This window comes from Culex pipiens, chromosome 1, assembly GCF_016801865.2.
Source record: "Culex pipiens pallens isolate TS chromosome 1, TS_CPP_V2, whole genome shotgun sequence".
Taxonomy (NCBI): Eukaryota; Metazoa; Arthropoda; class Insecta; order Diptera; family Culicidae; genus Culex; species Culex pipiens.
The window spans coordinates 7,953,515-7,979,105 of NC_068937.1; the positions used below are offsets into that span (position 1 = coordinate 7,953,515).

General features: G+C 34.7%; 1 protein-coding gene across 2 annotated transcripts in view; it reads right to left on the reverse strand.

Annotated features, from left to right (window-relative positions):
• LOC120424323 (homeotic protein female sterile) overlaps positions 1–19,159 on the reverse strand; it is a 286,483-nt gene extending 267,324 nt beyond the window's left edge. Inside the window, exons 1-2 of one of the 2 annotated variants that reach the window (XM_039588418.2) lie at positions 19,018–19,147; positions 17,878–18,205 (exon numbers count right to left, since the gene is read on the reverse strand). The gene's annotated coding sequence lies outside the window, so the exon portion shown is untranslated. Of the gene's footprint in view, positions 1–17,877 lie in introns of both variants that reach the window. The other variant, XM_039588419.2, reaches the window with a different exon arrangement.
• Between the last annotated feature and the right edge of the window lie 6,432 nt (positions 19,160–25,591).

Here is a 25,591-nt window from a genome sequence, read left to right on the forward strand (position 1 = left end):
TGAATTAACAGTTCTGAGTGCGTTTCAGTGGAAGTTGGCGCCAGCAAGGAATTTAAGCTTTTCTCCGACTTCAAATTGAGAATTGAAATCAAGTGACTTTTTCGCTTCCCAAAACAAAGCACCATCTCCAACCTGTTACCAATTAGAACCTCCAAATATTTGCGTTCACCTCGTCGTGAACTTCTCCGCCAGCGAACGCACCCTTCATCAACGATTGTTTGTCTTGTTCTTCCCGCCCGGGAGAAACGCTTGTTGTCACATTTAATTATTACAAGCACCTCAACAACTTGCCGAGGCTTCCTTACGCCGAACATGGAAAATTCAGGTCAAATTGATGTTTCCGCGCTCGGCGAACCCGAAACTCTTCCCCTTTTCACGAGTCGCGAAAACAAACTGGAGGGAAAATTTTTATTTGCCAAACACTACCGTCACACAGAGGTCACAAACCGTCGTGCGTGCGCGAGGCTCCATTGTTTGGAGCTTTTCCGACGACGACGTCGTCCTGGTTTTAAAATTTGACTGCAGACGATGACGACTTGGTTGGAACCCGATACATGGAAAGCGGAGTGTGTTTGATGTAAATGGGACACTTTTTTTTCGCGACGTCACCTCGGGTGGAGTCACACGAAAAGGAAGCCCGAGTTGGGGGAAATTGAAAGAAATTGGTTCCGAGGAGCATCTCGATTACGGACTTCAGGGTTGAGGTACCCTCTAGGGGTAGTTTGAAGAATTCGAAGTTGCAGGTAAGTGGAAAGTTTTGCTACAGTAAAAAAAAATTTTTTTTTGAGGAGCATCTCGATTACGGACTTCAACATTGAAGTACCCTCTACGAATAGTTTGAGGGATTTGAGTTGGCAGGTAAGTGATACAAGTGGTTAGAAACAGTGGTTAGATTTCCTAGAATATTCAAAGATTTTTCTCTTGTGATGCTTTTCAATTACGGACTTCATGTTAGAGGCACCTTATAGAGATAATTTGAAAGATTCGCAATCGCAGGTAAGTGAACAGTGACTTCAACCTTGAAGTTGATGTGAAAAGGAGGATTTAAGATGGCAGATAAGTGATTAGTGTTGCTCGAGACTATTTCAGATAAGGTAAGTCCAACCAAACTGTCAATCTGTCATTAGTCAACATTGATACTCAAAAATATTTTTTAATCAAGTCGGGAAATAGCCAAAATCGGGAATTTTGGACTTTTGTGTCAAAAAGTCGGGAAAACTCGGGAATCAGAAGCATGATTGTTTTAAAATTATTTTCTTACTCTTGAATATTTTTGTCATATTTTGTACAATTTTCAAATTAAATATGCAATTATTTTCTTAAGTAACTTATTTAAAATTCAAGGTTCCTTTTACTATTTCAATTTATTTCAGAATGAAAAGGCCATCAAAGGCATTAAGAATCCCGATAAAAATAAAATGCATTTCACACCGATTTTCATAATATTTTTAATGAATCAACAGATTTTTGCTTTTTTTTTTTGATCATCAAACAAGATCTTTTTTTTTTCAAACAAACTTAACTGAAAACAACCACCAAGGTTATTTAAAACTAATAAAAAATAGAACCTAATTTAAAAAATTATGGCTAGCGTAAAAGGTATTATTTTAATATTAATTGAAGTTTTTAGAAAACTTAAATATCAAATAAAATCCAATGGTTGTTCGTTCTGAATGAAAAAATTAAAAAACTTTATTACGTTTTGTAACATAAAAAAATATTGAAAAAGCAAAAAAAAAAGAAATTTTGATTAAAATTATTGCGAATATGTATGTTTAAATAATTTTTCTTTCTGAATATTTCGCATAAAGTAAGCTGTAAAAAAATAAAAAACTGAATTTCTCATTGAAAAATTAAAACAACTTAATACTGACAGCTGGATATATCAGATCAAAATTTAAAAAAATAGAAGGGAACCTAAAAAAAATTTCAAACGAATTTCTAAACATTTTTCTCAATTTTTTGAAATTATGTTATAAGTTTTATGCGGACTATGATTTTAAATAAAATAAAATTAAAAATAAAATGTTATATTCCATTTTCTTTAACTTTTTGCCATTTCGAGTTAAAATGAAGTATCTAAAACTATACGTTTCCCAGTTTAACAAATTAGCGTTGAAATTATAAGTATTGTTAAGCTTTTAGATATTTTTAAAGACTATTATTTGTTAACGGTTCTACTTTGAATCAAAATAATGAGTGCTTCCATTTTTGAATTATTTTTTAGGAGTTTGTTGTGCAGTTTCTTTTTTACGAAAATTGTAAATGGTCTGATTTTTTTTATTTTATTTTTTTTTTTTCGATGGTTAGTATTAACTTTTTTTTTATTAAGTCTTTCCTTTTTGAATACATTATTTAGACAAGAAATGCCTATTTTTTGAGTTTATGGAAAAGTCGAAAAAAGGTCGGGTATTTTAAAATGGGATTTGAGTCGTCACCCTAATTTTATTTTGTTTTGAATTGGTCAGGTTCAGTATTGATGAAAAATGAGATTTTTTTCATTTTTGAAACGAAATATGATATCTAAAATATTAAAGCATTTATTCTTGATTACTTCTAGGATAGAAATTCAAATTTGAGACGCTCTTCATAAATGGTTAGAAACTTTTTGAAAATGTTTGCAAGAAATTTTAAAAGAAACTTGATTTTAACCAATTCAAGTCGTAATAATTTTAAGAAAAAATACACTAAATTTTTATATTAAAAAAATAGCAGCTTACCGATTCCGAACTTCAAATTTGAGAAACTATTTATGAAATAATTTCTAGATTGTGATGTATTTACAAGTTTGATTTGAGGACGGAAAGAGCTTGAGTAAGAAGAATCTGGCAATCTGTCATCTTTCAATTTTATTATCAATTTTTGGTTAGAAAAGATTGTTATTTAATGATGTATGCAAATCAAGTTTTTTTTCTTCAAAATATAAGTATAATGAGAAGCTTCTCGATTAAAGTAAATATTTTTGGAGGATAATTTAATAAGTAGACAATATCAATGTGTTTTCCAGTTTAAAATAAATTTCTAAATTACTTTAAGTAATTAACTGTAAAGCTTATTAAGAGAATTTAAACCTTGAGGCTTCTCGATAACAGATTTCAGTCCTTATTTTTAATAGATTGAAATTACAGAAATATAAAATGTGTGTCGATCTTGTCATTTTGATAATCTATTTATTCAATTTTAAATTAGTTAGTACCTCTCGAAACTGAATCTTCTGAGGATTTGAAGAATCATTATTTCAAGGAGCATTTCGAATACAGACTTCTATTCGAATACATACTTTGAATAATATAGGAGATTTTTCAATCGCTAATATAGTATTTTCTGACCAGCTTCTGATCTACTTTCTGTGAATAACACAGCTCGATATTTTTGAAGTAGTAGACAGTAAAAGCTTAGGTTTTCCCAAGGTATGATAGATTTGAGCTCCCTGAACATGTTTCAATATACTAAATTTAATTTATGTGAAATCCCTGTTTAAAATAAAAATATGAATTGTTGCTTAAAATATTTCCATAGCTTTCATAATTTAAAAAAAAGTTGAATTTTGTACGGTTGAAAACTTGAATAGTTGCAAATTACCATTTATTTTAGTAATTTTCCAAAAATAATTAGTAATTAAGTGAAATTCAATAGAAAATGATGAAAATTTCACTAGTTTTGATGTAAAACTACATTTTTTTGACGCAAAATTTGAATATAATTTAAAAATTAAGTATAATGCAATTCTGTCGATTGAAGCGTGTTCAGTAAGCCCAGATCTATCATACCTTGAAAAAACTGAAGCGTTCACTGACATCAGCTTCAAAAGTGTTTTATTTGAGTTAGTTAAAATTTGCAAGGATAAGTGAAAGTGTTGCTGCTAAAAATTAAATAAAAAAGAAGGTCGGTTGAAACTGTCAATTTATCGGTTAATTTGTCGATTTTTCAAATATTTTTTTATTCTAGAGATTAACCTAGAAATTATCTCATTTTAAATTAAACATTTTTCGTCATTTTTAAAACCTCGGGACACTCTCCACGGGGAGTGCCGTTCGAGGCTCCTCGCTCCCTCATCCGGTAGAAAGTGTGTCACATCGCGTTGACAAACTCCCGAGGAACGAGGAACCGGCTTCCTTTTCCGCAGCAGCAGCAGCACACACAACCGTATACAAACATCCAAATGACATGTTCACACCGAAACATAATGTTTTTACGGGAGCGCTGTCGCGCCGAGAAGTTCCGCGTCAAAACGGCTCGTTTTTGGTCTGGTGGTTGAGGGAAAATTGGGCTTGAGTGGATTTTGCTACTCGGCTTAATGTGACAGAAACGAAAAGCTTCCCTAACACGGACGTCAACCTTTACGGAACTGATGAAAAGTGCTTTTCTAAAACGGACTTCAAATTTGAAGAATTCAGTCACAAAATGGTGATGTTTAAGTTTGTTCAAGGTAAGTCTTCAGTGTTTTAAAATTACATCTCAATTACGGACTTCAACTTCAAGGTAGATTCGCGAGGTTGAGTGATAAATGCTTCAGCAAGGTAAGTACCAAGTGTTAGTTTTTAAGAGGATTTTCACAATTTTGGTAAGTACAATCTGTCAATTCTGTCAACTCTGTCAACTCTGTCACCCTGTCACACGAATCGAAAATATATCAATATATTTTCTATTCCAACGCAGAAGTCTACATAATTCGCTAGACTCCTACAACCAGCCAATTTTCGTCCCATGATTGGATTATCTCCAGCCCTGAAACCCAACTGTCAGTTCGGGTTGACCACTGCGCTATGCGGTTTCCCCCCTCGTACCGAGGTAGTCCCAATCCACAAATCAATTCCAAAACTCTACTCCGAAAGCACACCACTAACTTGCTGCACCAAAACCACTGCTTGACACACTGTGGGTCCGAGCCATCAGAAATCGTCGAGTTCCGAACTCCAGGGTGTGAAATTGGGAATAATATAATAATTGCTTTGGGCTTCGCGCAACCGCGCCGAGATTCGCTGACGGTGCACAATTTCCTGATCAAACGACGACGACTTCGTCGTCGTCGTCGTCCATCAGAAATTAATTTGTGAATTGGGACCGCAGGTCAACTCCTTCGCTTTGCTCTGGGTAAACTCCCCTGAAGGCAGCAACCCTTTCTGCAGAAAGAACCCCCAGATTTCCGCAGCGTCATTCCGGCCACCACGGCTTGACCTTAACCGAGCTTTGCGCCGTGAATGAAGGATGGCGGTTAATGCCCTGAAGGTGGACTCGCTTTTTCTCTTCTTTCTTTTTTTGAAATTTTCAAAAGAGCCCGGCGTGGGTGTGATATCCATTACTGGGATGGATTTTTTTTGTCAAAGCTTTTTTTTCTTCTTTGAAGAAAGCAACTCAAACAGCGGTCCACGGGGCCACGTTGTTACCGATATCGGAGGCGTTTGATGGCCTGGTGACGGTTCTCCGAACGCTGGACTCGTTTCGGGGCGGTGAAAATTGGATTATGATTGACTCGCTTTTTAGCAGATTGTTGCAAGCGTTCAGAATAACTTGATACTGTTGACATCACTTTTTATTTTGTTTTTTTTTTTAAACCGGTCGGAGCGCTTTTTCTTGGTTTGACTAATAAATTTGATTAAATCAATCTCAATTGTTATCGCAAATTTAATGAATATTGACAAATTTTAGTTACTAAAACCAAAAGAAAAAGTATCATGATGCGGTGGAACCTGACAAAATGGTTATAAAAGCTTTCAATCTGGCACAAAGAAATGAAAATTGGCACTGCTATTGCGGATGTCGCAACCTTGCGAGCTTTCAATATATTTTTGTTTTAATTTGTGTTAAAATTTGACAGGTTAAAAAAACGCTTCGAAGTTGCTATTACAATAATGGACTTCAAACTCTGAATACTAGTTATCATTTGATTTTTATTTTATTTTAAATAAAATTCGATTAGAAAATAATTTTATGGAAATCGTTTCAAACCCGAAGCTAAAAAAATCAAAACTGGTTTAGAGCGTAATTGTTTTGTTTCTGTTTTTTTATTGACAAACCTCAATTACGGTCGATTTCAATTTGGATAAATAAATTACAAATCATTTTTTTTTACTATTATGACCATTTTGTCATTTTTGTACATTTTGTCATTTTTGCCATATTGATTACGGAATTCAAAAATTATAGTTAAAGTTAAGAAATGTGGATAGCAGTAAATGTAAAAAAAGGAATCTAGTCTCAAGTTGGATTTATACCTTGAATACAAATTGTTATCCAAATTTTTTTTGGTAAAATACTATTCTAAATATTTCAAACCTGGCGTTTTCTTTAAAACAAAATAATATATATTTATTGGCGTATATGATTTTTTAAATTTATTTTAAACAAACCTTTATGAAGAACTTCGTCCCAAATACATATCATTGTAATATGATTCTGATCATCATTTTGTCTTAAAGCATTGGTTTTAATCAACATGTTGAATAATTTATTCAAAATGTTGGAAGTAACATTTTTTTCAGTAACATTTTTATTCTTAACTGAAATTTAAATTACGGACTCCAACGTAATAGTAACAAGTGTTATTTGGATTTGAATTTAGTACATTTTTTATGAAGGAAATATTTAGAAAAGGGTAAGTCAGTCCAGACAGAATTTAAGTTTGTAAAATACTCGGAAAAGCAATGTTTACGATTGGCACTTCCATTACGGACTTCTACTTTAAAGGAAAAAAATAATTTAAATTTAATTTGGATTTTTTTAAAGGTAAGATAAAAATTAGCTAATCACGAAAATTACTTCAATGCGGTGAAGACCCATTTTTTTCTATACTGACATTTCGGTTACTGACATCAATTATAAGCCCGGGCAGACGGTAATAACAAAATTCATGCCATTTCAATAACAAATATTGTTAAAATAACAAAAAATGTTATGGAATCTTCTTGAAAAATCCATTTTTGCATAAGGGTTTAATAACAGTTTATGTTATCATAACAAAATTTGTTATTGGTCTGATATTGGTTGACAGCCAAAACAACTTTGGAATAACATTTTTTGTTATGGAAGAATACCTACAACTGTTATTAGGATGATCGGATTAGTTGTTAAAATAACAAAAAATAATAACAAAGATTTGTTCGAAAAATAACTAAAAATGTTATTAATCTGTTATTACAATAACAATCTAATTACAAAAAAATCATAACGACGAATAACAAATTTTGTTATAAATAACATAAAATGTTATTGGCCTAGTATTTTCAAATATCAAAAAATGTTATTCCCACGTTATTTACGTCTGCTCGGGAGGTTTTAATTGTAATTTTGGAAATATGAAAGCAGTAAATACTAAAAATAGGAATCTAGTCCAGAAATGGATTCATATTTGAATAGAAGTAGTCATTCATAATTTGTTTCGATAAACAACGTTCTTGGAAACAAAAAAATCTTTGAGTGTGAGTGTGGTTTATTTTTATGAAATTTATTTAAAATGTTGGAAGTTCTCAGTAACATTTCGGTTACAAAAAAAATACATTTTTTACAAAAAAAAGCAATTAAAAAGAAACATAACTGGGCGGCAAAAATTTTCCCCCAATTCCCCCTAAATTGTCTGTATGGCTCAAAACTTGCAATATTGTGTCCTCTATAACATATCAAAAATTTCTAAAATTAAAAAATGCTGAAATTAATTTTTCTTCTAGTCTCCATCAACACATACAACTTTGACGAAGACACCAAATCGGTCAGAAAATTCCTTCAAAAGTAACAGATTTTTGAATATTTATGTATTGTTTGAAGACTTGTACGGGAGAACCGAAGTTTCCTAAAAAAAAATTGTGAAAGATTCTATGCAAATCTCGCATCGTTTGATACTCATTTTGCAAATATTGTAAATTTGAGTTTTTTCCAAAAAATACTACATTTTGTGTTTTTTAAAAATTTTGATAAAAGTTAAAAGACAAACCATATTTCTCATCGTTTATTACCCATATTACAATTTAGAAAATTTGAGCATTTACGAAAAAATACGTTCTTTAAAGAAAATTTTAGTGATTTATAAAAAAAAAGTTCATTCAAGTGAAAAAGCATACACAATGTTTCATCGTTGAATACCCGATTTTCAAATTATAAAAATTTGGGTTTTTTTTCGAAAAAATTAGCTATTTTGTTAAAATTCCAGTATTTAGCAATAAAAAAACACTCTTAAAAGTGAAAAAGATACAAATTATGAAAATTTTAGTATTTTCGAAAAAAAAATACGAAATTTTGTGAAAATTTTCAGATATTTAAAAAATGTCGCTTCGTTTTTGATACTTTTATTGAAAATTCAGAAAATTTGAAAATATTCGAAAAATACGGTATTTTGTGAAAAATACGGTATTTTGAGATTATTTGTTCTAATAATTATGGTTTGAAACCAACTACATTTTAAAAATAATTTTAAGTGAAAGCATTGAAAATTTAACAAGATTTTGATGGATTTAGTCAATTTAAGAAAGATAAAAAATGTAGTAGCGTCCGTTATCGACAATAAGATAATCGCCGATAAAACTATCGCGTATCGTCACCGTTATCGAACCTCGATAATTTGGTCTTTAACAACTTTGACATTTTCATTCAACTTAAAATCATCAGTCCAGACTTTAGAAAACTATTTTTAAAATGTTTTTATTTGACAGTTCAATTACTGATTCGTTTTCAATTTTGAATATTTTTTTAAAGATAAACAAAGAATTAGTCTGTCACAAATAATACTACAATGTGGAGAGGATTCAGTAACACTTTTTTTCTGAACTGACCATCCAATTACGGACAATTACAAATTTTTATTTGACTTAAAATATGATACAATATGCACAGAAAAAAGTAATGTAAATTTGGAAGCTGTAATTTTGGAAGGTTGAATATTACCTTTTTTATGATGTAATTTTACCTCAATTTAGACTGAAAAAGTGACTATACACTAGAAAAATGGTAAAATTACACATTTCCAGAGGTAAAATTACACCTTTTTTCTGACATAAAAGATGTACCCCTTCCCAGATGTAATATTACCATGATTTTTTTTTCTGTTTGTTCAAACGAAAAAAAGTGTTAATATAAGAACTAAACAGTTAAGAAATTGACTAAAATGAGGTGAGTACTCAGTAATATTTTGTTCAGAATTGGCTTTTCAATGAAGGAATTAACTTTAGTTATCAATTGTTATTGTAATGTGAATTAAATTAAGGAAAAAGTTGAGAAAGCATTATTAATTGGAATGTGGTAAGTTCTCTATTTATACCAATGTTCAGAATTGACACTTCAATTACAGACTTCAACTTTAATGACTCATCTGTCATTTGGTTTTAATTTTGATTTTAAATATAAGGAAAGACAACTTTAAAAATTAGTTGAAGTTTCTAGATGAAGTTCTTTCAATTACGGACTTCAACCTCAATATATATATTCTAGAGTTCTTTTTGAATAGGTCCTATAAACATACAAAAGACAATAGCTTAAAGACCTTTAAAAAAAAACTCTGGAATTGTTATTTAATATAAATTTGTAAAATAAATTTCTTAGTGGCAAGTCTTTTTTTTTAAATTATCAAGTATCAATTCTAGACTATTTTTCAAAAAGACCTAAAAGTTATCTTATGTTCTATAGGACATTTAAATAAACTCTAGAACTACAGACTTTGTCTTAAGCACCTTAACTGTGATTTAAATACAATTTTGATTCATTTTGTTGGGAAAGGTAAGTATTTTCATCTTCTAACTATCAACATTTTTAGTATTGACTTTTCCAGTACGGACTTCAACTTTGATATTTGAAATTTAATTTTACCTCAGTTCTAAAAGTTGTGTAGCAGGTAAGTGTATATCAGTTTTGAAATAGATCCAAAACAGGTAAGTATTTGCTGTCAATCTGTCAAACTGTCACAATTCTCTGGAACTGACCCCAAAACTACGTTTCGGGAGCACTTCGCCCCTCCCAAAACGCCGTTTCGCTCCAATTCCTTTGTCAACCTTTACGGTCACACTCCGTTACGTAACCTCACTCTTTTTCCACCTTAATCTTCCCTCTGTGGTGGTCAAGACTCGGTCCACAGCACGCTACCATTGCTACCGTACTTCCAAGCTCCGCTCGCGTGCATAATTCATGCGGCATCGAATCCCGGCCCAGCAGAAGAGAGCAAAACAACAAGACCCGCGGGAATCTCATCTTCTTCTTAATTGTTTTTTTTTGTTTCGTCTTCTTTTTCCGATTTCGCCAGCCGATGCTCTGCTTATGTTTGTTGTTACTTAAGCCTGCGAAGCGTTAAATCCAAAGACTGGACCTCCGACCAGGCAGGGGGGCATCGCAGCTTGGACATGGTCGAGTTTTTTCCTCAGTTCATTCTCTTCTGCCTTTTTCGTTTCACCTTAAGAGTTCCTTAAGAGGAGCAGCAAAGATACACAGCCCGTGAAAGAGAAAGGTCGCCCTCGTGTGTTTTTTTTGTAGCTGCTTTTCTTTATTGAATTTTAATAAACGATGGAATGCGAACGCGCACGCGGCGATCTCGTCGTCGTCGTCGTGCAGAGTTGAGTTTCTTCTTGCAAGAGAGTGACCCTTTTTCGGGGGTTCGAATCCCGTGGTCATGTGTGCGATCAAAAGGAATAGTTGGTTGAAGTTCTTATGGAGGAAAGTTGTTGGATTTTGTTGAAATTTGACCATATAAATCATCTTGGGGCTAAGAGCCTTAAAAGACCATGGTTACAGAGTTACCAAATTGCGGAAAAGTGTTTTCTAAAACGGACTTCAAAGTTACCAACTAAAGTGGCCAAGTTATCAACTGAATTGGCCAAGTTACCAATCAAAGAGGTCAAGTTACCAATCAAAGTGGTCAAGTTACCAACAGAATTGGCCAAGCTACCAATAAAATTGGCCAAGTCACCAAACAAATTTTCCAAGTTACCAACCAAATTGGCCATGTCACCAACCAAAGTGGCCAAGTTACCAACAAAAATTGCCAAGTTACCAACCGAATTGGCCAAGTTACCAACCGAATTGGCCAAGTTACCAGCCGAAATGGCCAAGTAACCAACAAAAGTGGCCAAGTTACCAACCGAATTGATCAAGTTACCGACAAAAGTGGCCAAGTTACCAACTAAAAAGGACAAGTTACCAACCGAATTGGCTAAGTTACCAACCAAATTGGCCAAGTTACCAACAAAAGTGGCCAAGTTACCAACAAAAGTGGCCAAGTTATCAACCAAATTGGTCAAGTTACCAATCGAAATGGGCAAGTAACCAACAAAAGTGGTCAAGTTACCAACCGAATTGACCAAGTTACCAACCAATGTGGCCAAGTTACCAACAAAAGTGGCCAAGTTACCAACAAATGTGGCCAAGTTACCAATAAAAGTGGCCAAGTTACCAACCAAATTGGCTGAGTTACCAACCGAATTGGCTAAGTTACCAACCAAAATGGCCAAGTTACCAACCGAATTGGCTAAGTTACCAACCGAATTGGCCAAGTTACCAACAAAAGTGGCCAAGTTACCAACAAAAGTGGCCAAGTTATCAACCGAATTGGCCAAGTTACCAATCGAAATGGGCAAGTAACCAACAAAAGTGGTCAAGTTACCAACCGAATTGACCAAGTTACCAACCAATGTGGCCAAGTTACCAACAAAAGTGGCCAAGTTACCAACAAAAGTGGCCAAGTTACCAATAAAAGTGGCCAAGTTACCAACCAAATTGGCTGAGTTACCAACCGAATTGGCAAAGTTACCAACCAAAATGGCCAAGTTACCAACCGAATTGGCTAAGTTACCAACCGAATTGGCCAAGCTACCAACCAAATTGACCAGATCACCAAACAAATTTTCCAAGTTACCAACCAAATTGGCCAAGTCACCAACCAATGTGGCCAAGTTACCAACAAAAGTGGCCAAGTTACCAACAAAAGTGGCCAAGTTACCAATAAAAGTTGCCAAGTTATCAACCGAATTGGCTAAGTCACCAACCAAAGTGGTCAAGTTACCAACCAAAGTGGTCAAGTCCAACCGAATTGACCAAGTTACCAACCGAATTGGCTAAGTCATCAACAAAAGTGGTCAAGTTACCAACAAAGGTGGCCAAGTTACCAACCAAATTGGCTGAGTTACCAACCGAATTGGCTAAGTTACCAACCAAAATGGCTGAGTTACCAACCGAATTGGCTAAGTTACCAACCGAATTGGCCAAGCTACCAACCAAATTGACCAGATCACCAAACAAATTTTCCAAGTTACCAACCAAATTGGCCAAGTCACCAACCAAAGTGGCCAAGTTACCAACCAAATTGGCCAAGTCACCAACCAAAGTTGCCAAGTTACCAACCAAATTGGCCAAGTTACCAACCAAATTGGCCAAGTTACCAACCAAATTGGCTAAGTTACCAACCAAAGTTGCCATGTTACCAACCAAATTGGCCAAGTTACCAACCAAATTGGCCAAGTTACCAACCAAAATGGCCAAGTCACCAACCAAATTGGCCAAGACATCAACCAAAGTGACCAAGTTACCAACCAAATTGGCCAAGTTACCAACCAAAGTCACCAAGTTGCTTCTCTAAACCGGACGTCAAATTTAAAGACCTCAATCCAACAGAACAAATACCATGGTAAATTTCAGGTAAGTACTCGCTGATGACTCAAGATGACTTCTCTAGTACGGACTTCAAAGTTGAATACCTTAACGGAGAAGAACGACAAACGCTTTTTTTTTTGAGGGTTAGTACCAAGTGTAAGTGTTTAAGATAATTAAGGCGATTTATTCTAAACTGGTAAGTACAAACATCTGTCAATTCTGTCAACTCTGTCTTGTCACTAGTTTCTAAGTCACAGTTTTTTTTTAAATTTATATAAGTCAGAAAGTCCCCACCCACTTCTTAGCTGAACTCCCCTCTAGTTGTTTCTCCCAGTCACTCACTTCTTTTCCTTTAAGGTTAAGAAGATTCCCTCCGCCGACGACCATCCATCGAATTTCTTGACGAACGCGAGTTGGTTGGTCAATGAACTGGGACCGAAGCGAAACGTTTGACCGTTTTTTGCGAGCGCGACACTCGGAACGGTAAATATTGACGTTTGATTAGATAGTCGTCGTCGATACACACATTGAGGCAGCGGAACCAAAGTTCTTCCTCGCAAAACCGATTTGCATACTGGGAGTGGGTTGCCCTCTGGCCAATTTGCATACTTGAGAAGTTTTTTTTTTCGTTTGAAGATGCTCGCGTTTGGATGCAATCGGGCGTTTCCACTTTGTTGCAAGTTCTGGGAAGTCTGGGAAAAGAGCAAAATTGGGTACCATTTCTTGGAAATTGTTGGACATTGAAGATTGGAAAAAATTGTTTGTTTTGATGACACCTCTGATAGCAACTGATGTTTTTTTCTTCTTCTCGAACTACAGACTGGAAACAATTCACAATACAATTGGAGCAACTAGGAAGTGAAAAAAACGACATCAAATTTCTTCTCAAGAATTTTAATAAATTTTGATCAAAGCATACTAAAATTTGTTTAGCGGATTTATTGGAAATATCGTTTATACTGAGTTGAGTTTTGAATTCCAATAGAAATTTTCTGAAATAACATGTCTAATAAAGACTTCAATAGTGATTCACTTGTTAAACAATGAATATTTCAGTCACACTTAAGCTGGCCAGAAGTCTTAGAAACTCATTTTAAAAATAATACTCCTCTATCACTGCACAGCAAAAAATCCGATGGTAAAATCGCATGCAAAAGCATGCACATCACCTTCGTCAAAATAAACACTTAATATTACACAATGCATGTACAATTTTTGCAAACACAAAAAAAAAGTTGCAACCGACGGGATTCAAACCCAGCACCAACAGTGAGGACTGGCGCCTTAGCCCACTCGGCCATCAGACCGATGAAAAGTTGGAAGGATAAACGCATATATCAGCTTGACATTTCGGTCAAGTAGGTTTCCCATACTGATGGGCTACATATTTCAGGGCGTAAAATTACATAAAATTGCATAAAATAATGCAATATTTATTTTACACCCAGCACTTTTACACGCAGCTGGATTACTACTTTTTTAGCTGTGTGTCTTCAGCAAAAAAAAAACTCTGGAATTATTCTGGAAATGATTTCAAAACTGGTAAATAATAAACACTTTAATAACGGACTTCAACTTCCATAAATCAGGTGAAAATACATTATTTTTAAACATAAAAAAGTTTTTGGGTTGGTTTGGAATGTTTCCAGAATTGATTAGTAAATCAATTCTGCAAAATTGTAATGGTTCTGGAATGATTACAAAACTACTAGGTTTTTTTATATTAAAATTTAACAACGTTGTAATTCACTTCATCTTCTATTAAATATGCAGAATTAAAAGATTCTGGCAACAAAATTAAAAGGAAGGGTATTTGTTTTTTTTTATTCTGGAATTATTTCATACTGGTAAGGACTTCAGTGTGTAAAATAAATATTGCATTATTATATGCCATTTTATGTGATTTTACACCCTGAAATATGTAGCCCATCAGTATGGGAGACCTACTTGACCGAAATGGCAAGCTCCTAAATGCGTTTATCCTTTCCAATTTGTAATCGATCTGATGGCCGAGTGGGCTAAGGCGCCAGTCCATACTGATGGTGCTGGGGTTGAATCCCGTCGGTTGCAACTTTTTTTTTGTGTTTGCAAAAATTGCACATGCAGTGTGCAATATTAGGTGTTTATTTTGGCGAAGGCATGCGATTTTACCATCGGATTTTTTTGCTGTGAAAATGTATTTTTTGACATTTCAATTACGGACTTCAATCTTCCTTTATCAAGGGAAATTTTTAATGTTTTTAAGATTAGAAAAAAAGTTTTTATGAAAAGATTTTAATTGAAAAATTGAAAAAAAAAATATTTTTTAGGAATCTCAACTACGGACTTCAACTTTAAAAAATTAGGTAGAATTTAAAGTTTCTAGAAACAAAATTAAAAGGATGGCGATCTGGTTTTTTTTTTCTTGAAATGATTTCAAACTAGTAAATTCTTCAGTTTGCAATTTTTAGGCAAAATAATATTTGTTGACATCTCAATTACGGACTTCACCCTCCATCGATTAGAAGGAAATTCATATTTCTAGCGATAATATGTAAAGAAAGTGTATTGAATTGCTCTGGACTGTCGTCAAATTCTAACATTCATCAGTTTTTTTTTTTAAATGAGCAAAAAAGTATTTTTTAAAACTTAAATAATGGACTTCAGTCTCTTTTTGCCTATCTTACTAAAGAAAGGTGTAGGTTTTACTTTATGGCTGGACGTCATTTTCATCTTCGTTAATAAGACGATACAGCATGATTATCAGGTGGAATTTATTTTTCTGCAATAATAATTTTAATATGAAAGCTCAAACTACTAAATGTTCTTGCATGATTTAGAATCTGGAGAGTACATACAGAGAGAGCACAATGTATTAATAATTTAGCAAAACAAAAAAAACAATTTTAACCTTTCAATTACGGACTTCAACCGTGATAAACCAATTGCAAAATAACGCAAGTTTCGATCAAAATGTTCTATTAAAAGGTAAGTGCTTAAGGTTAAGTGTTCAAAATCGACATTAATATATTTTCGATTTTTCGACTTTAGCAGAAAATTTCTAGAGTGTTTTTTTTAAAGGGACCTATAAGCTATTGTCTTTTATATGTTTATAGGACTTTTTTTTAAAAAAAAACTCTAGATTTGGAACTAAAAATTTAGCCAAAATTTACACAACTAACACTTCATTTACGGACTTCAGCTGTACCAAATGCAATTTGCGACAAGTTTTGAACAAACTGGTGTTTTAAGTGAAGTGTTAAGCAGGTCAGAAATAGATTCAAAATTGGGTAAGTACTTATGTCAACCAGTCAATCTGTCAATGAGCAGTTCTCTCAGATTTCGGTCATTCGATTTTTTTTTTGTATTTTTCAATCCGACTGAAGCTTTTTGGTGCCTTCGGCATGCCCTAAGAAGCCATTTTGCATCATTAGTTTGACCATATAATTTTCCATACAAATTTGGCAGCTGGCCATACAAAAATGATGCATGAAAATTCAAAAATCTGTATCTTTTGAATGCATTTTTGATCGATTTGGTGTCTTCGGAAAAGTTGTAGGTATGGATATGGACTACACTGCAAAAAAATTATACACGGCAAAAAAAATTGGTGATTTTTTATTTAACTTTTTGTCACTAAAACTTGATTTGCAAAAAAACACTTTTTTTTATTTTTTTTATTTTTTGATATGTTTTAGGGGACATCAAATGCCAACTTTTCGGAAATTTCCAGGTTGTGCAAAAAATCTTTGAGCGAGTTATGAATGTTTGAATCAATACTGATTTTTTCAAAAAATCGAAAAATTGATAGCAAAAATTTTTCAACTTCATTTTTTGATGTAAAATCAAATTTGCAATCAAAAAGTACTTCAGTGAAATTTTGATGGAGTGCACCGTTTTCAAGTTAAATTCATTTTAAGGTGACTTTTTTGAAAATAGTCGAAGTTTTTCATGTTTTTAAATTAGTGCACATGTTTGCCTCCTTTTGAAAAGAATATTTTTGAAAAGCTGAGAAAATTCTCTATATTTTGCACTTTTGAACTTTCTTGATACGACCCTTAGTTGCGGAGATATTGCCATGCTAAGGTTGAAAATCAGGAAAATTGATGTTTTCTAAGTCCCACCCAAACAACCCACCATTTTCTAACGTCGATATCTCAGCAACTAATGGTCCAATTTTCAATGTTAAAATATGAAACATTTCAAACAATTTTCCGATCTTTTCGAAAACAATATTTTCATAATTTTTAAACCAAGACTAACATTTCAAATGGGCCAAACATTCAATACTACGTCCTTTTAAAATGTTAGCCATGGTTTAAAAATTTTGAAACAATTTTTTTCGAAAAGATTGGAAAATTTTACGAATGTTTCATATTTTAACATTGAAAATCGAATTATCAGTTGCTGAGATATCGACATTAGAAAATTGTGTGTTGTTTGGGTGGGACTAAAATTTAACCAAAATCAACGGTCTGAGAATATTTTCTAGGTCATTAGAGGTTATTCGGTAATTTCAGCTACGGATTTCAACCGTGAAGTACCAAATGCAATTTGATACAAGCTAGGATAATTTTGTTGAAGGTAAGTGTAAAGCAGTTAATGTATTTGTTTTGAACCTGGTAAGCATTTCTGTCGAACAGCATTGTTGTCAATGTCCTAAAATGGGTCCTTTTTAGGTCATTCGAAGATTTTTGGTAATTTGGTGTTATATTGAATACAGATGTTCATAATTTTTGAGTAAAAATTGTTTTAAAAGGTAAGTAATTTTGGAATTAAATTTGGTTAATAAATCTGTCCAACTGTAAAGGTCCTTAACTTTGAATCAAATCAACAATTTGCTTCTTTTTCTTAGGTCGAGGTTGTTTGATCACTTCCCTTACAACCTCATTAATCCCTCCGGCCAATTACCGCTCCAACCACCCTCTTATAAATAATTCATCCCGAACAAACACTTGTCAACACCTCGTTCAACCAGGCTCAACCAAAAAGTCACCTCATCACCATAAATCAACGCCAATCGGCCCCATAATTACTGTACTTTTCGATCCAAAACCAATAACCGTTGTTTCCCTCCTTCCAGAACTTCACGAAAAAAAAAAACAAAAAAGCTTTCCACTTTTTTCCCTTTCATCCTTTCGCCACTCCCTCATCCATATTTAATCGCGAGCTTCGAGGCAACAACAGAACAGAAATCCTGAGCCGAGCTTTCATCACCCCCGCGAGTGCACGTAACTTGGATTGTTTTTTCGTCGTCGCCCGCCCCCCTCCAAATTGGATTAATAATTGATGTGACATTCTACCTTCACGAAAACGAGAAAAAAATGCACGACCTACCTTTTAACAAGCGGCAAATCCATTCTTCAGGAAATTCCAATGATTTAGTGGGGTGAAGAGACTCCGGTTTTGGCTGCGATACTCCCGGTTTTCTCAAAACAGGATGCTTCCGGTTACGATCTTCCTTGGATTTTGCTCACTCCTCTTTTCTTTTTTAGAAATTTCACAAATCACTCACTACACTGATTCGCTTCGATTTCTGCAATCACTCACACCTCCCCTTAATGATTTCTTCTCAAACACCGTGGTTTCTTCTGCTTCGCTGCTTCTGCTCGCGACAATCACTGCTGAAACTGCTCACTTCTCCTTTCGCGAACTCTTCCTTGAACTTTTTTTTTCTCAAACGTGATAAAGATCAAACGATTCTTGTCATGGTGAAACACACACAACGAGAGAGGGAAGAAAGAAAATCAATAGCTTGCTTCCTTTTTGTGAGCAACGACGCGACGTTTCGCGTCGTCGTCACCGGTGATGATTCTTCTTCAGCTTCTGTTGTTGTCGTTGTCGACGCTGCGTCTTCTGGTTCCGACAGTTGCACTTGACTGCTTCTCCTTCTCACACTTTATGTCGCACGTCCCGCTCTGTTATGAAACTCTATTTGCATATTTTACGGTCATGTTTAAATATCATTGTTTTATTAATGTCGACCCTGTTTTTCCGTTTGCCTTTGCGGTTTAACGAGGTGCTTTCGTGCCCTTTATTATTGTTATTTTGCTCTGCGTTACTGATTAAAAGCCGACTTCTTCGGCTCTTCCTTCGTTTCTCTCTCACTGGAATCGATTCAATTTATGTGCATAAATAAGTGCATCCAAGTTTTTCTAGTCGCGCGTTCTATCACTCTTCACCCTCTTCACCGGATCAGGTTGCACGACTCGCCGGAATTTCCACAAAACAAAACATTTACCCAAACTTTGTGTAGTTTTAATTTGTTTCCCCTTGCCTTCTCAGCGCTGAGCATTCTTGTAAACAATTTTGTTAATTGCAATTATTTACAACCGCAACCACTTGCTGACCTCTCTCTCTCTTCTGTCACTTCTTCCTCACGCACTCACTCACAAACTGATTTAATCAGTGGTGCCAATTAACTCCACAAAAATATTCTTGCTCTTTCCCCCACTTAGCTGTCAAACTTCACTCTACCATCATCCTCCGAAAGACCTCCAAAACTCGCGATTATCACTCTCGCGCGCGTTAATCGAGTTAATCCCCCGAACGCGCCTATCACTTTGACAGCTGCTTTGACACACGCGACACGAACTCGCGAACAATCGAACCAGGACCAGTCGGCTTGGCCAGCGTACCGAGACTGAGGAGGCGCTCGCGGAACTGAAGCCGCCTGCTGGGATGTCGCGACGGTTGCATCATCTGAAAGAGAGAACGGAGAGAGAAAATGAAATGAGAGAGTGAGAGGAGAGCGTAAACAAGCCGGCGTGCGGAACACGATCGGTTTGTTGTGATTTTCGGCCGACTGGATGCGTTCGGGAAGGTTCTAAGAGAGAGAGAGCAAATGAGCGGGAGAGGAAAAGGTGGAATTCTCAGAGAGGGAAGCGACATGTTGGGAGAAAATGAGAGCTAGCGAGAGGCGATTGTTATGTTGGGTGAGCGAAAGGATTCGTGTTTACAGAATGGAACAAAAAGTTTAATAGATTGGAGAGAGCGGTAGTACACTGTTAATTGGGAGTGAGAAGAATTATGGTGAGGGTTTTGTGAGGTTGGTCCATGAAATCGTAAAATTATTGTTTGGTCATGTTGAGGAATGTTGAAAAATATTAATGTATATTTAAAAGTAACTATTGAAATTTCGAGTTTTTTTGAAGGGTCAAATTACAAAAAAAAAGTTTTTTTTTGCTTTTTGAGGTTTTTTTTTAAACCGCTTTAAGTTTAGTCAGGGGTTTATTGAACCTTTTTTGTCGTGTTGCAATCTTTGGATTTTTTAAAAACATTTTTCAACGAATTTCCCGTTATAGCAAAAAATTTCAGTAAGGCCATATCAAAAATATTCTCCAGCTTTTATGTTTTTTTTTCCAAAATCAGGAGAAACAGACAAAATAAATATTTTATCGAGAAAAAAAAGCTTTTTTTGTAAGCGCCCAATCCTACACTGTATGGTGAGAATAAAATATACAATGGAAAAACAAATAAACATAATAAATGTGTTTGTCAAATTGAGGCTTGAAAGGTTTGACATTGTTTGCAACAGCATAGATGATTTTTTCCAACAAAAATTACTTGTTGAAATTTTTAAACAAAATAATTTAAAGATTCTTATAAAAAATATTTGTAACGCTGTCAACAATTGATTTATTTGACTCAATCCATTTGAAAAAAATAAATAAGAAAAACTTATTTATGGTTCTGAAAAGTTTCTAAGAAACCTTCAGAATGAAGTTATTTCATTGTTAATTTGTTTATTTAAAGTGCAAATCAGGTTAGTTTTATTTTGCAGTAAATTAAACTTTTTTTTTCGTCTTTGTTCTCAAAAAAACATTCTTAACCTTCGGGAAGTCGCGCTAGTGTACTTTGTGCACCAGATTTGGGAAACTTCGAAAAACAATAGTTTTTCATGAAACAATCAAGCCGTAGCCTTGATATATGCTCAAGTTAAACATTTTTACTGACGGAAACAAGTTTACCTAAGACATTGTTGAGTAAAAACTATTTTTAATATATTTTTTAAAATAGTGTTCTTGGGTTGGTGCACAAAGTACACCAGCGCGACTGCTCGTGTAAGTATTTTTTTGGTGGAATGAATACCGGAAGTTACACATTGTTTTTATAAGTCTCAATCAGAATCAATTGACCCCAAAACTGTTTCATTGTATTCAGGAGGGCCTCTAATTCCGACTCGATGAAAATATGGGTTCTAAGTACGGTCCGGTGGCCCTTGGACGGAGGACATTTCCGGAAATCCGGTCCACATGGCATGATGGGTGTCAAACTTCATTATTTTCAATGGCAATCCTCTATATGGACATTTTTAGTGCCATCGATGATCTGGCCACCATCCGGATTAACCCGGTGGCCCTGGGGATGTTCCGAAGAGGGGACATTTCCGAAATTCCGGTCCACAAGGCATGATGGGTGTCAAACTTCATTATTTTCAATGACAAACTTCAATAGGAACATTTTTTGTGATCTGACCCCAATACGGATTAACCCGGTGGCCCCGGGGATGTTCCGATGAGGGGACATTTCCGAAATACTGGTCCGCTAGGCATCATGGGTGTCAAACTTCATAATTTTCAAAGGCAAACCTCTATATGGACATTTCAAGTATCAAACATGATCTGGCCACCATCCGGATTAACCCGGTGGCCTTGGGGATGTTCCGAAGAGGGGACATTTCCGAAATTCTGGTCCGCTAGGCATGATGGGTGTCAAACTTCACAATATTCAACGGCAACCCTCAATATGAACATTTTTAGTGCTATAGGTGATCTGGCCACAATACGGACTAACCCGGTGGCCCCGGGAATGTTCCGAAGGGGGGACATTTCCGGAAATCCGGTCCACAAGGCATGATAGGTGTCAAACTTCATTATTTTCAATGGCAAACCTCAATAGGAACATTTTTAGTGATCTGACCACAATACGGATTAACCCGGTGGCTCCGGGGATGTTCCGATGAGGGGACATTTTCGAAATTCCGGTCCGCAAGGCATGATGGGTGTCAAACTTCATAATTTTCAACGGCAAACCTCAATATGAACATGTTTAGTGCCATAGGTGATCTGGCCACAATACGGATTGACCTGGTGGCTCCGGAGATTTTCCGAAGATTGGACATTTCCGGAAATTCGGTCCACATGGCATGATGGGACTCAAAATTCATAATTTTCAAAGGCAATCCATCATATGGACATTTTTAGTGCCATAGGTGATCTGGCCAGAATACGGACTCCCCCGTGGCCCCAGGGATGTTCCGAAGAGTAGACATTGTCGAAATTCCGGTCCGCAAGGCATGATGGATGTCAAACATAATTTTCAACGGCTAACCTCAATATGTACATTTAAAGTGTCAGAGATGATCTTGCCACCATCCGGATTAACCCGGTGACCCTGGTTATGTTCCGAAGTGGGTACATTTCCGGAAATTCGGTCCAATATTCATAATTTTTAAAGCCTACCATCTTTATGGCCCTTTTTAGTGCTATAGATGATCTGGCCATAATACGGACTGCCCCGGAGATGTTCCGACTCATACGGCCTTTCGTCCCATCAAAACGCGTGTAATGATAGGCCGTAAGTTCAATGTCGTACCGCCCTTTCAAATGTTGATCCAGAAATGAAATATAAAGTGCAATCATCAAAAAACAAGTAATCATACATTTTCTTGAATTGTTTATTTATTTAGAGTATTTTTTGCTCCCCTTTTCCAATAGATACAGGTTTAATGAATGAAACACCAAAAATACATAATTACAGTATTTTTGTAAAATTCCCAAACATTGAAATCTAGTTTTGACCAAGTGAACATCGTGATCAGTATGCAGCAAAAAAAAAGTTGAATTTTGGAAACATGAAAATTTGGTTGGTTGAATATAAAAAGTGTGTAAAAATGTGAACCTGATGAAAATTCATCAGAAACTGATGAAAATTCATCAATTCCTTATGTAATATTACAATTTTTTTGACACAAAATCTATCACCATTTTCTGATGAATATTACCATCGTTTTTTTTCTGTGTTCGTTTTTTATATTTTTTATCAGACCCTCGGTTTCAACCTAGGATCAGAACCTAAGCGGACTTTATAAATTGTGTAATAATCGAAGTTGACTTTACAGCTGCCGGCCACTATTGCTAGTATCAATCACAAGTACCTTTCTTTTAATTACAAAGACTTCGACGCCCAAGCCCTAGGCCCAAGGCACCTATATTAAAACGTAGAATTTACGACCTTTGGATTATGAGCCCAGTGAGCGGTCCGATTAATTTACACGGACGGGACAAAAAAAAATAAAAGACTAAAAACTACACCCAAAGGAAAAATATATCTCAAAATCTGCAACAGTGGATTTGCTGCAGAAAATGTCACATTTTATAACATTTTTTGCAGCAAGCCCGTAGATCATTTTTGCCCCCGTGTAAAAATTTCAGCGATCTGCAGTTCTCACCTACACATATAATACGGGGATGGCGTCGCTATGTTTAGACCACGGAATACCCGAAAAAATCCAGAGAAATTGGATATTTTTGGAACTCTTTATTCCCGGGAAATTTGGTCGAAAGTCCCGGGAATTATGATACTTATAAATTTTGAAGCATAATAATATAAAGCCAATCAGAAACACTAGATGACTTATATTGTATACAGATTATTCTTGTTGTTAATTCATTTATTTCTGACTGATTCAACCTTCTTGGCATTTCGCTGCCCTATTCTATAAAGAGGAAAATATTTAGCCATATTGATGTTCGAAAAAAAAGTTCGAGAAAAAATAAAATGAAACTTGTTGAAAATGCCTATTACTCTTAATGACGACATGACTACTATGTTGGGGGGTTTTAAAAATCTAAAGTAGATAACGTATGTAAGTAAGGCCATAAATCATTTTATGCTTTCCATTGGCACCCAAATTAATTACGATTAAAAAATATATATGCATTCTGCGTTAAGATTATTGGTGTATATTTAATTCTCGATTAAATTTTCAAAAGGCCCTATCTGCATAGGAAACCCATGACTGATAGGTTGTTTTGAAAATTTAATCTAGAATTATCCGTATGTACTGTAAATATTTAATCACTGAAAATTTAAAGTAGTCCTAGCAAAGAAAAAAAAATAGTTAAACTGTTGCTTTGAGTCATTATTCATCATCTTAGAAAAACATATTGTATTTTTTATACATTCGGATTCAAATCTTATAACAAGTTTTTTGATTACTACGAGTAAGCAGGACATAAATAGATTTTTAAACATAGGAAAAATCATTCACCATGAAGAATACTTAAAAAAATACAGTACAGTTCGGAGTCTCAAAGCTCTAGAAATGATCTTGTTATTGCAGATTTGGGATTTTGGGGCCACCGGGCTAGTCCGTATTGTGGCCAGATCACCTATTGCACTTAAAATGTTCATATTGAGGTTTGCCGTTGAAAATTATGAAGTTTGACACCCATCATGCCTTGTGGACCGGAATTCCGGAAATGTCCCCTCATCGGAACATCCCCGGAGCCACCGGGTTAATCCGTATTGTGGTCAGATCACTAAAAATGTTCTTATTGAGGTTTGCCATTGAAAATAATGAAGTTTGACACCCATCATGCCTTGTGGACCGGATTTCCGGAAATGTCCCCCCTTCGGAACATCCCCGGGGCCCCCCGGGTTATTCTGGATGGTGGTTAGATATCTGATGGCATTCTCATTGGTGGAATTAACAACTTTGTAGAACATTGTTTCTTCCTATTTGGAATTATATTCGGTTTATTTGAAAATTTCTGACAGGTGCACAAAGTACACCACGTAGAGCGTCCAATTTCCCGGGGTTACAAATTTCCCGGGAAACGGGAAATTTTCAGCCAATTTCCCGGGAAATCCCGGGAATTCCCGGGAAATTTTAAATTTATTAAAAATTGTTATGATCTTGGTTTTAATTAATATTATTCAAAAAAAATGTATAGGACATCAACATTAAGGGTTTAAATAAGTGTGAAGATCAATTAACAGCTTGACTGCATGTAAAAAATCATTCAACTACAAGAAAATGTACTTTGGTATTTTTTGATGGGAAATTTGAAACTTGCATCTGTGAGTTTATTGAACTGAGAAAAAAAAAAACATGCAGAAATTATGTTTTTCATAACAAATACTGGTTTCAGCTCTTGAACAAATGGAAAAGCTTTTTAGTGTTGGTTTTACTCCAAACAACCCAATGTTTTCAAATATTTGAAGCAAGCTTTGAATATATATTTGTAATTTTTTGAGAACATACAATAGAAAGTAATTTTTCAATGTTTTTTTTTGTATTATTATGCAACATGATTTAAATTATACGATAAAATAACATCATTCCACAAAAAGTCTTCATTTTTTTTACATTTAACCCTCTAACACCTGTAGTTGCACCAGTGCTCCATACTAAGTATTCAACCAATTGAATTAATTCTTTTTGCACAAATTCGATTTTCATCTCATTTGATCATGATAAACAAAAACGTAAAAAAATCTCAATTTTAATTTGGAGGTAAGGAGTTTACATTGTTTTGATGAAATAACATCAATCTGTTAAAAGCTTACCTAATTGTAATAATTGAATACTCATTAAGAAAGATCTATTCCCAGTTGCTTCAAAAATGAATATTATCAGAAATAATTCTGATATCATAATTTATGATAATCTGATTAATTATATATAAACCAAACAATACATTTAATTTAACAAAATCATGTTGAGTTTGTTCATTTATTATTTTTTCAGAGCATTTTCAAAAAATAGTTCCAAAAATTTAAGAAAATGTATACTTCCGCTTGAATTTCGGGAATTCCCGGGAAATTTACAAATTTCCCGGGAAACGGGAAATATTTTTTTTCGGGAAATCCCGGGAATTCCCGGGAAATTTTTTCCCGGGACGGGAAATTGGACGCTCTAACACCACGCGACTGCTCTTGTAGTTTTTTTTTGCGCGACTTCCCGAAGGTTAAGAAATAATCAAAAAAACTATTCAGAAAATATAAAAACTATTCAAAAAAAGAGGTACACTACGCAATACAT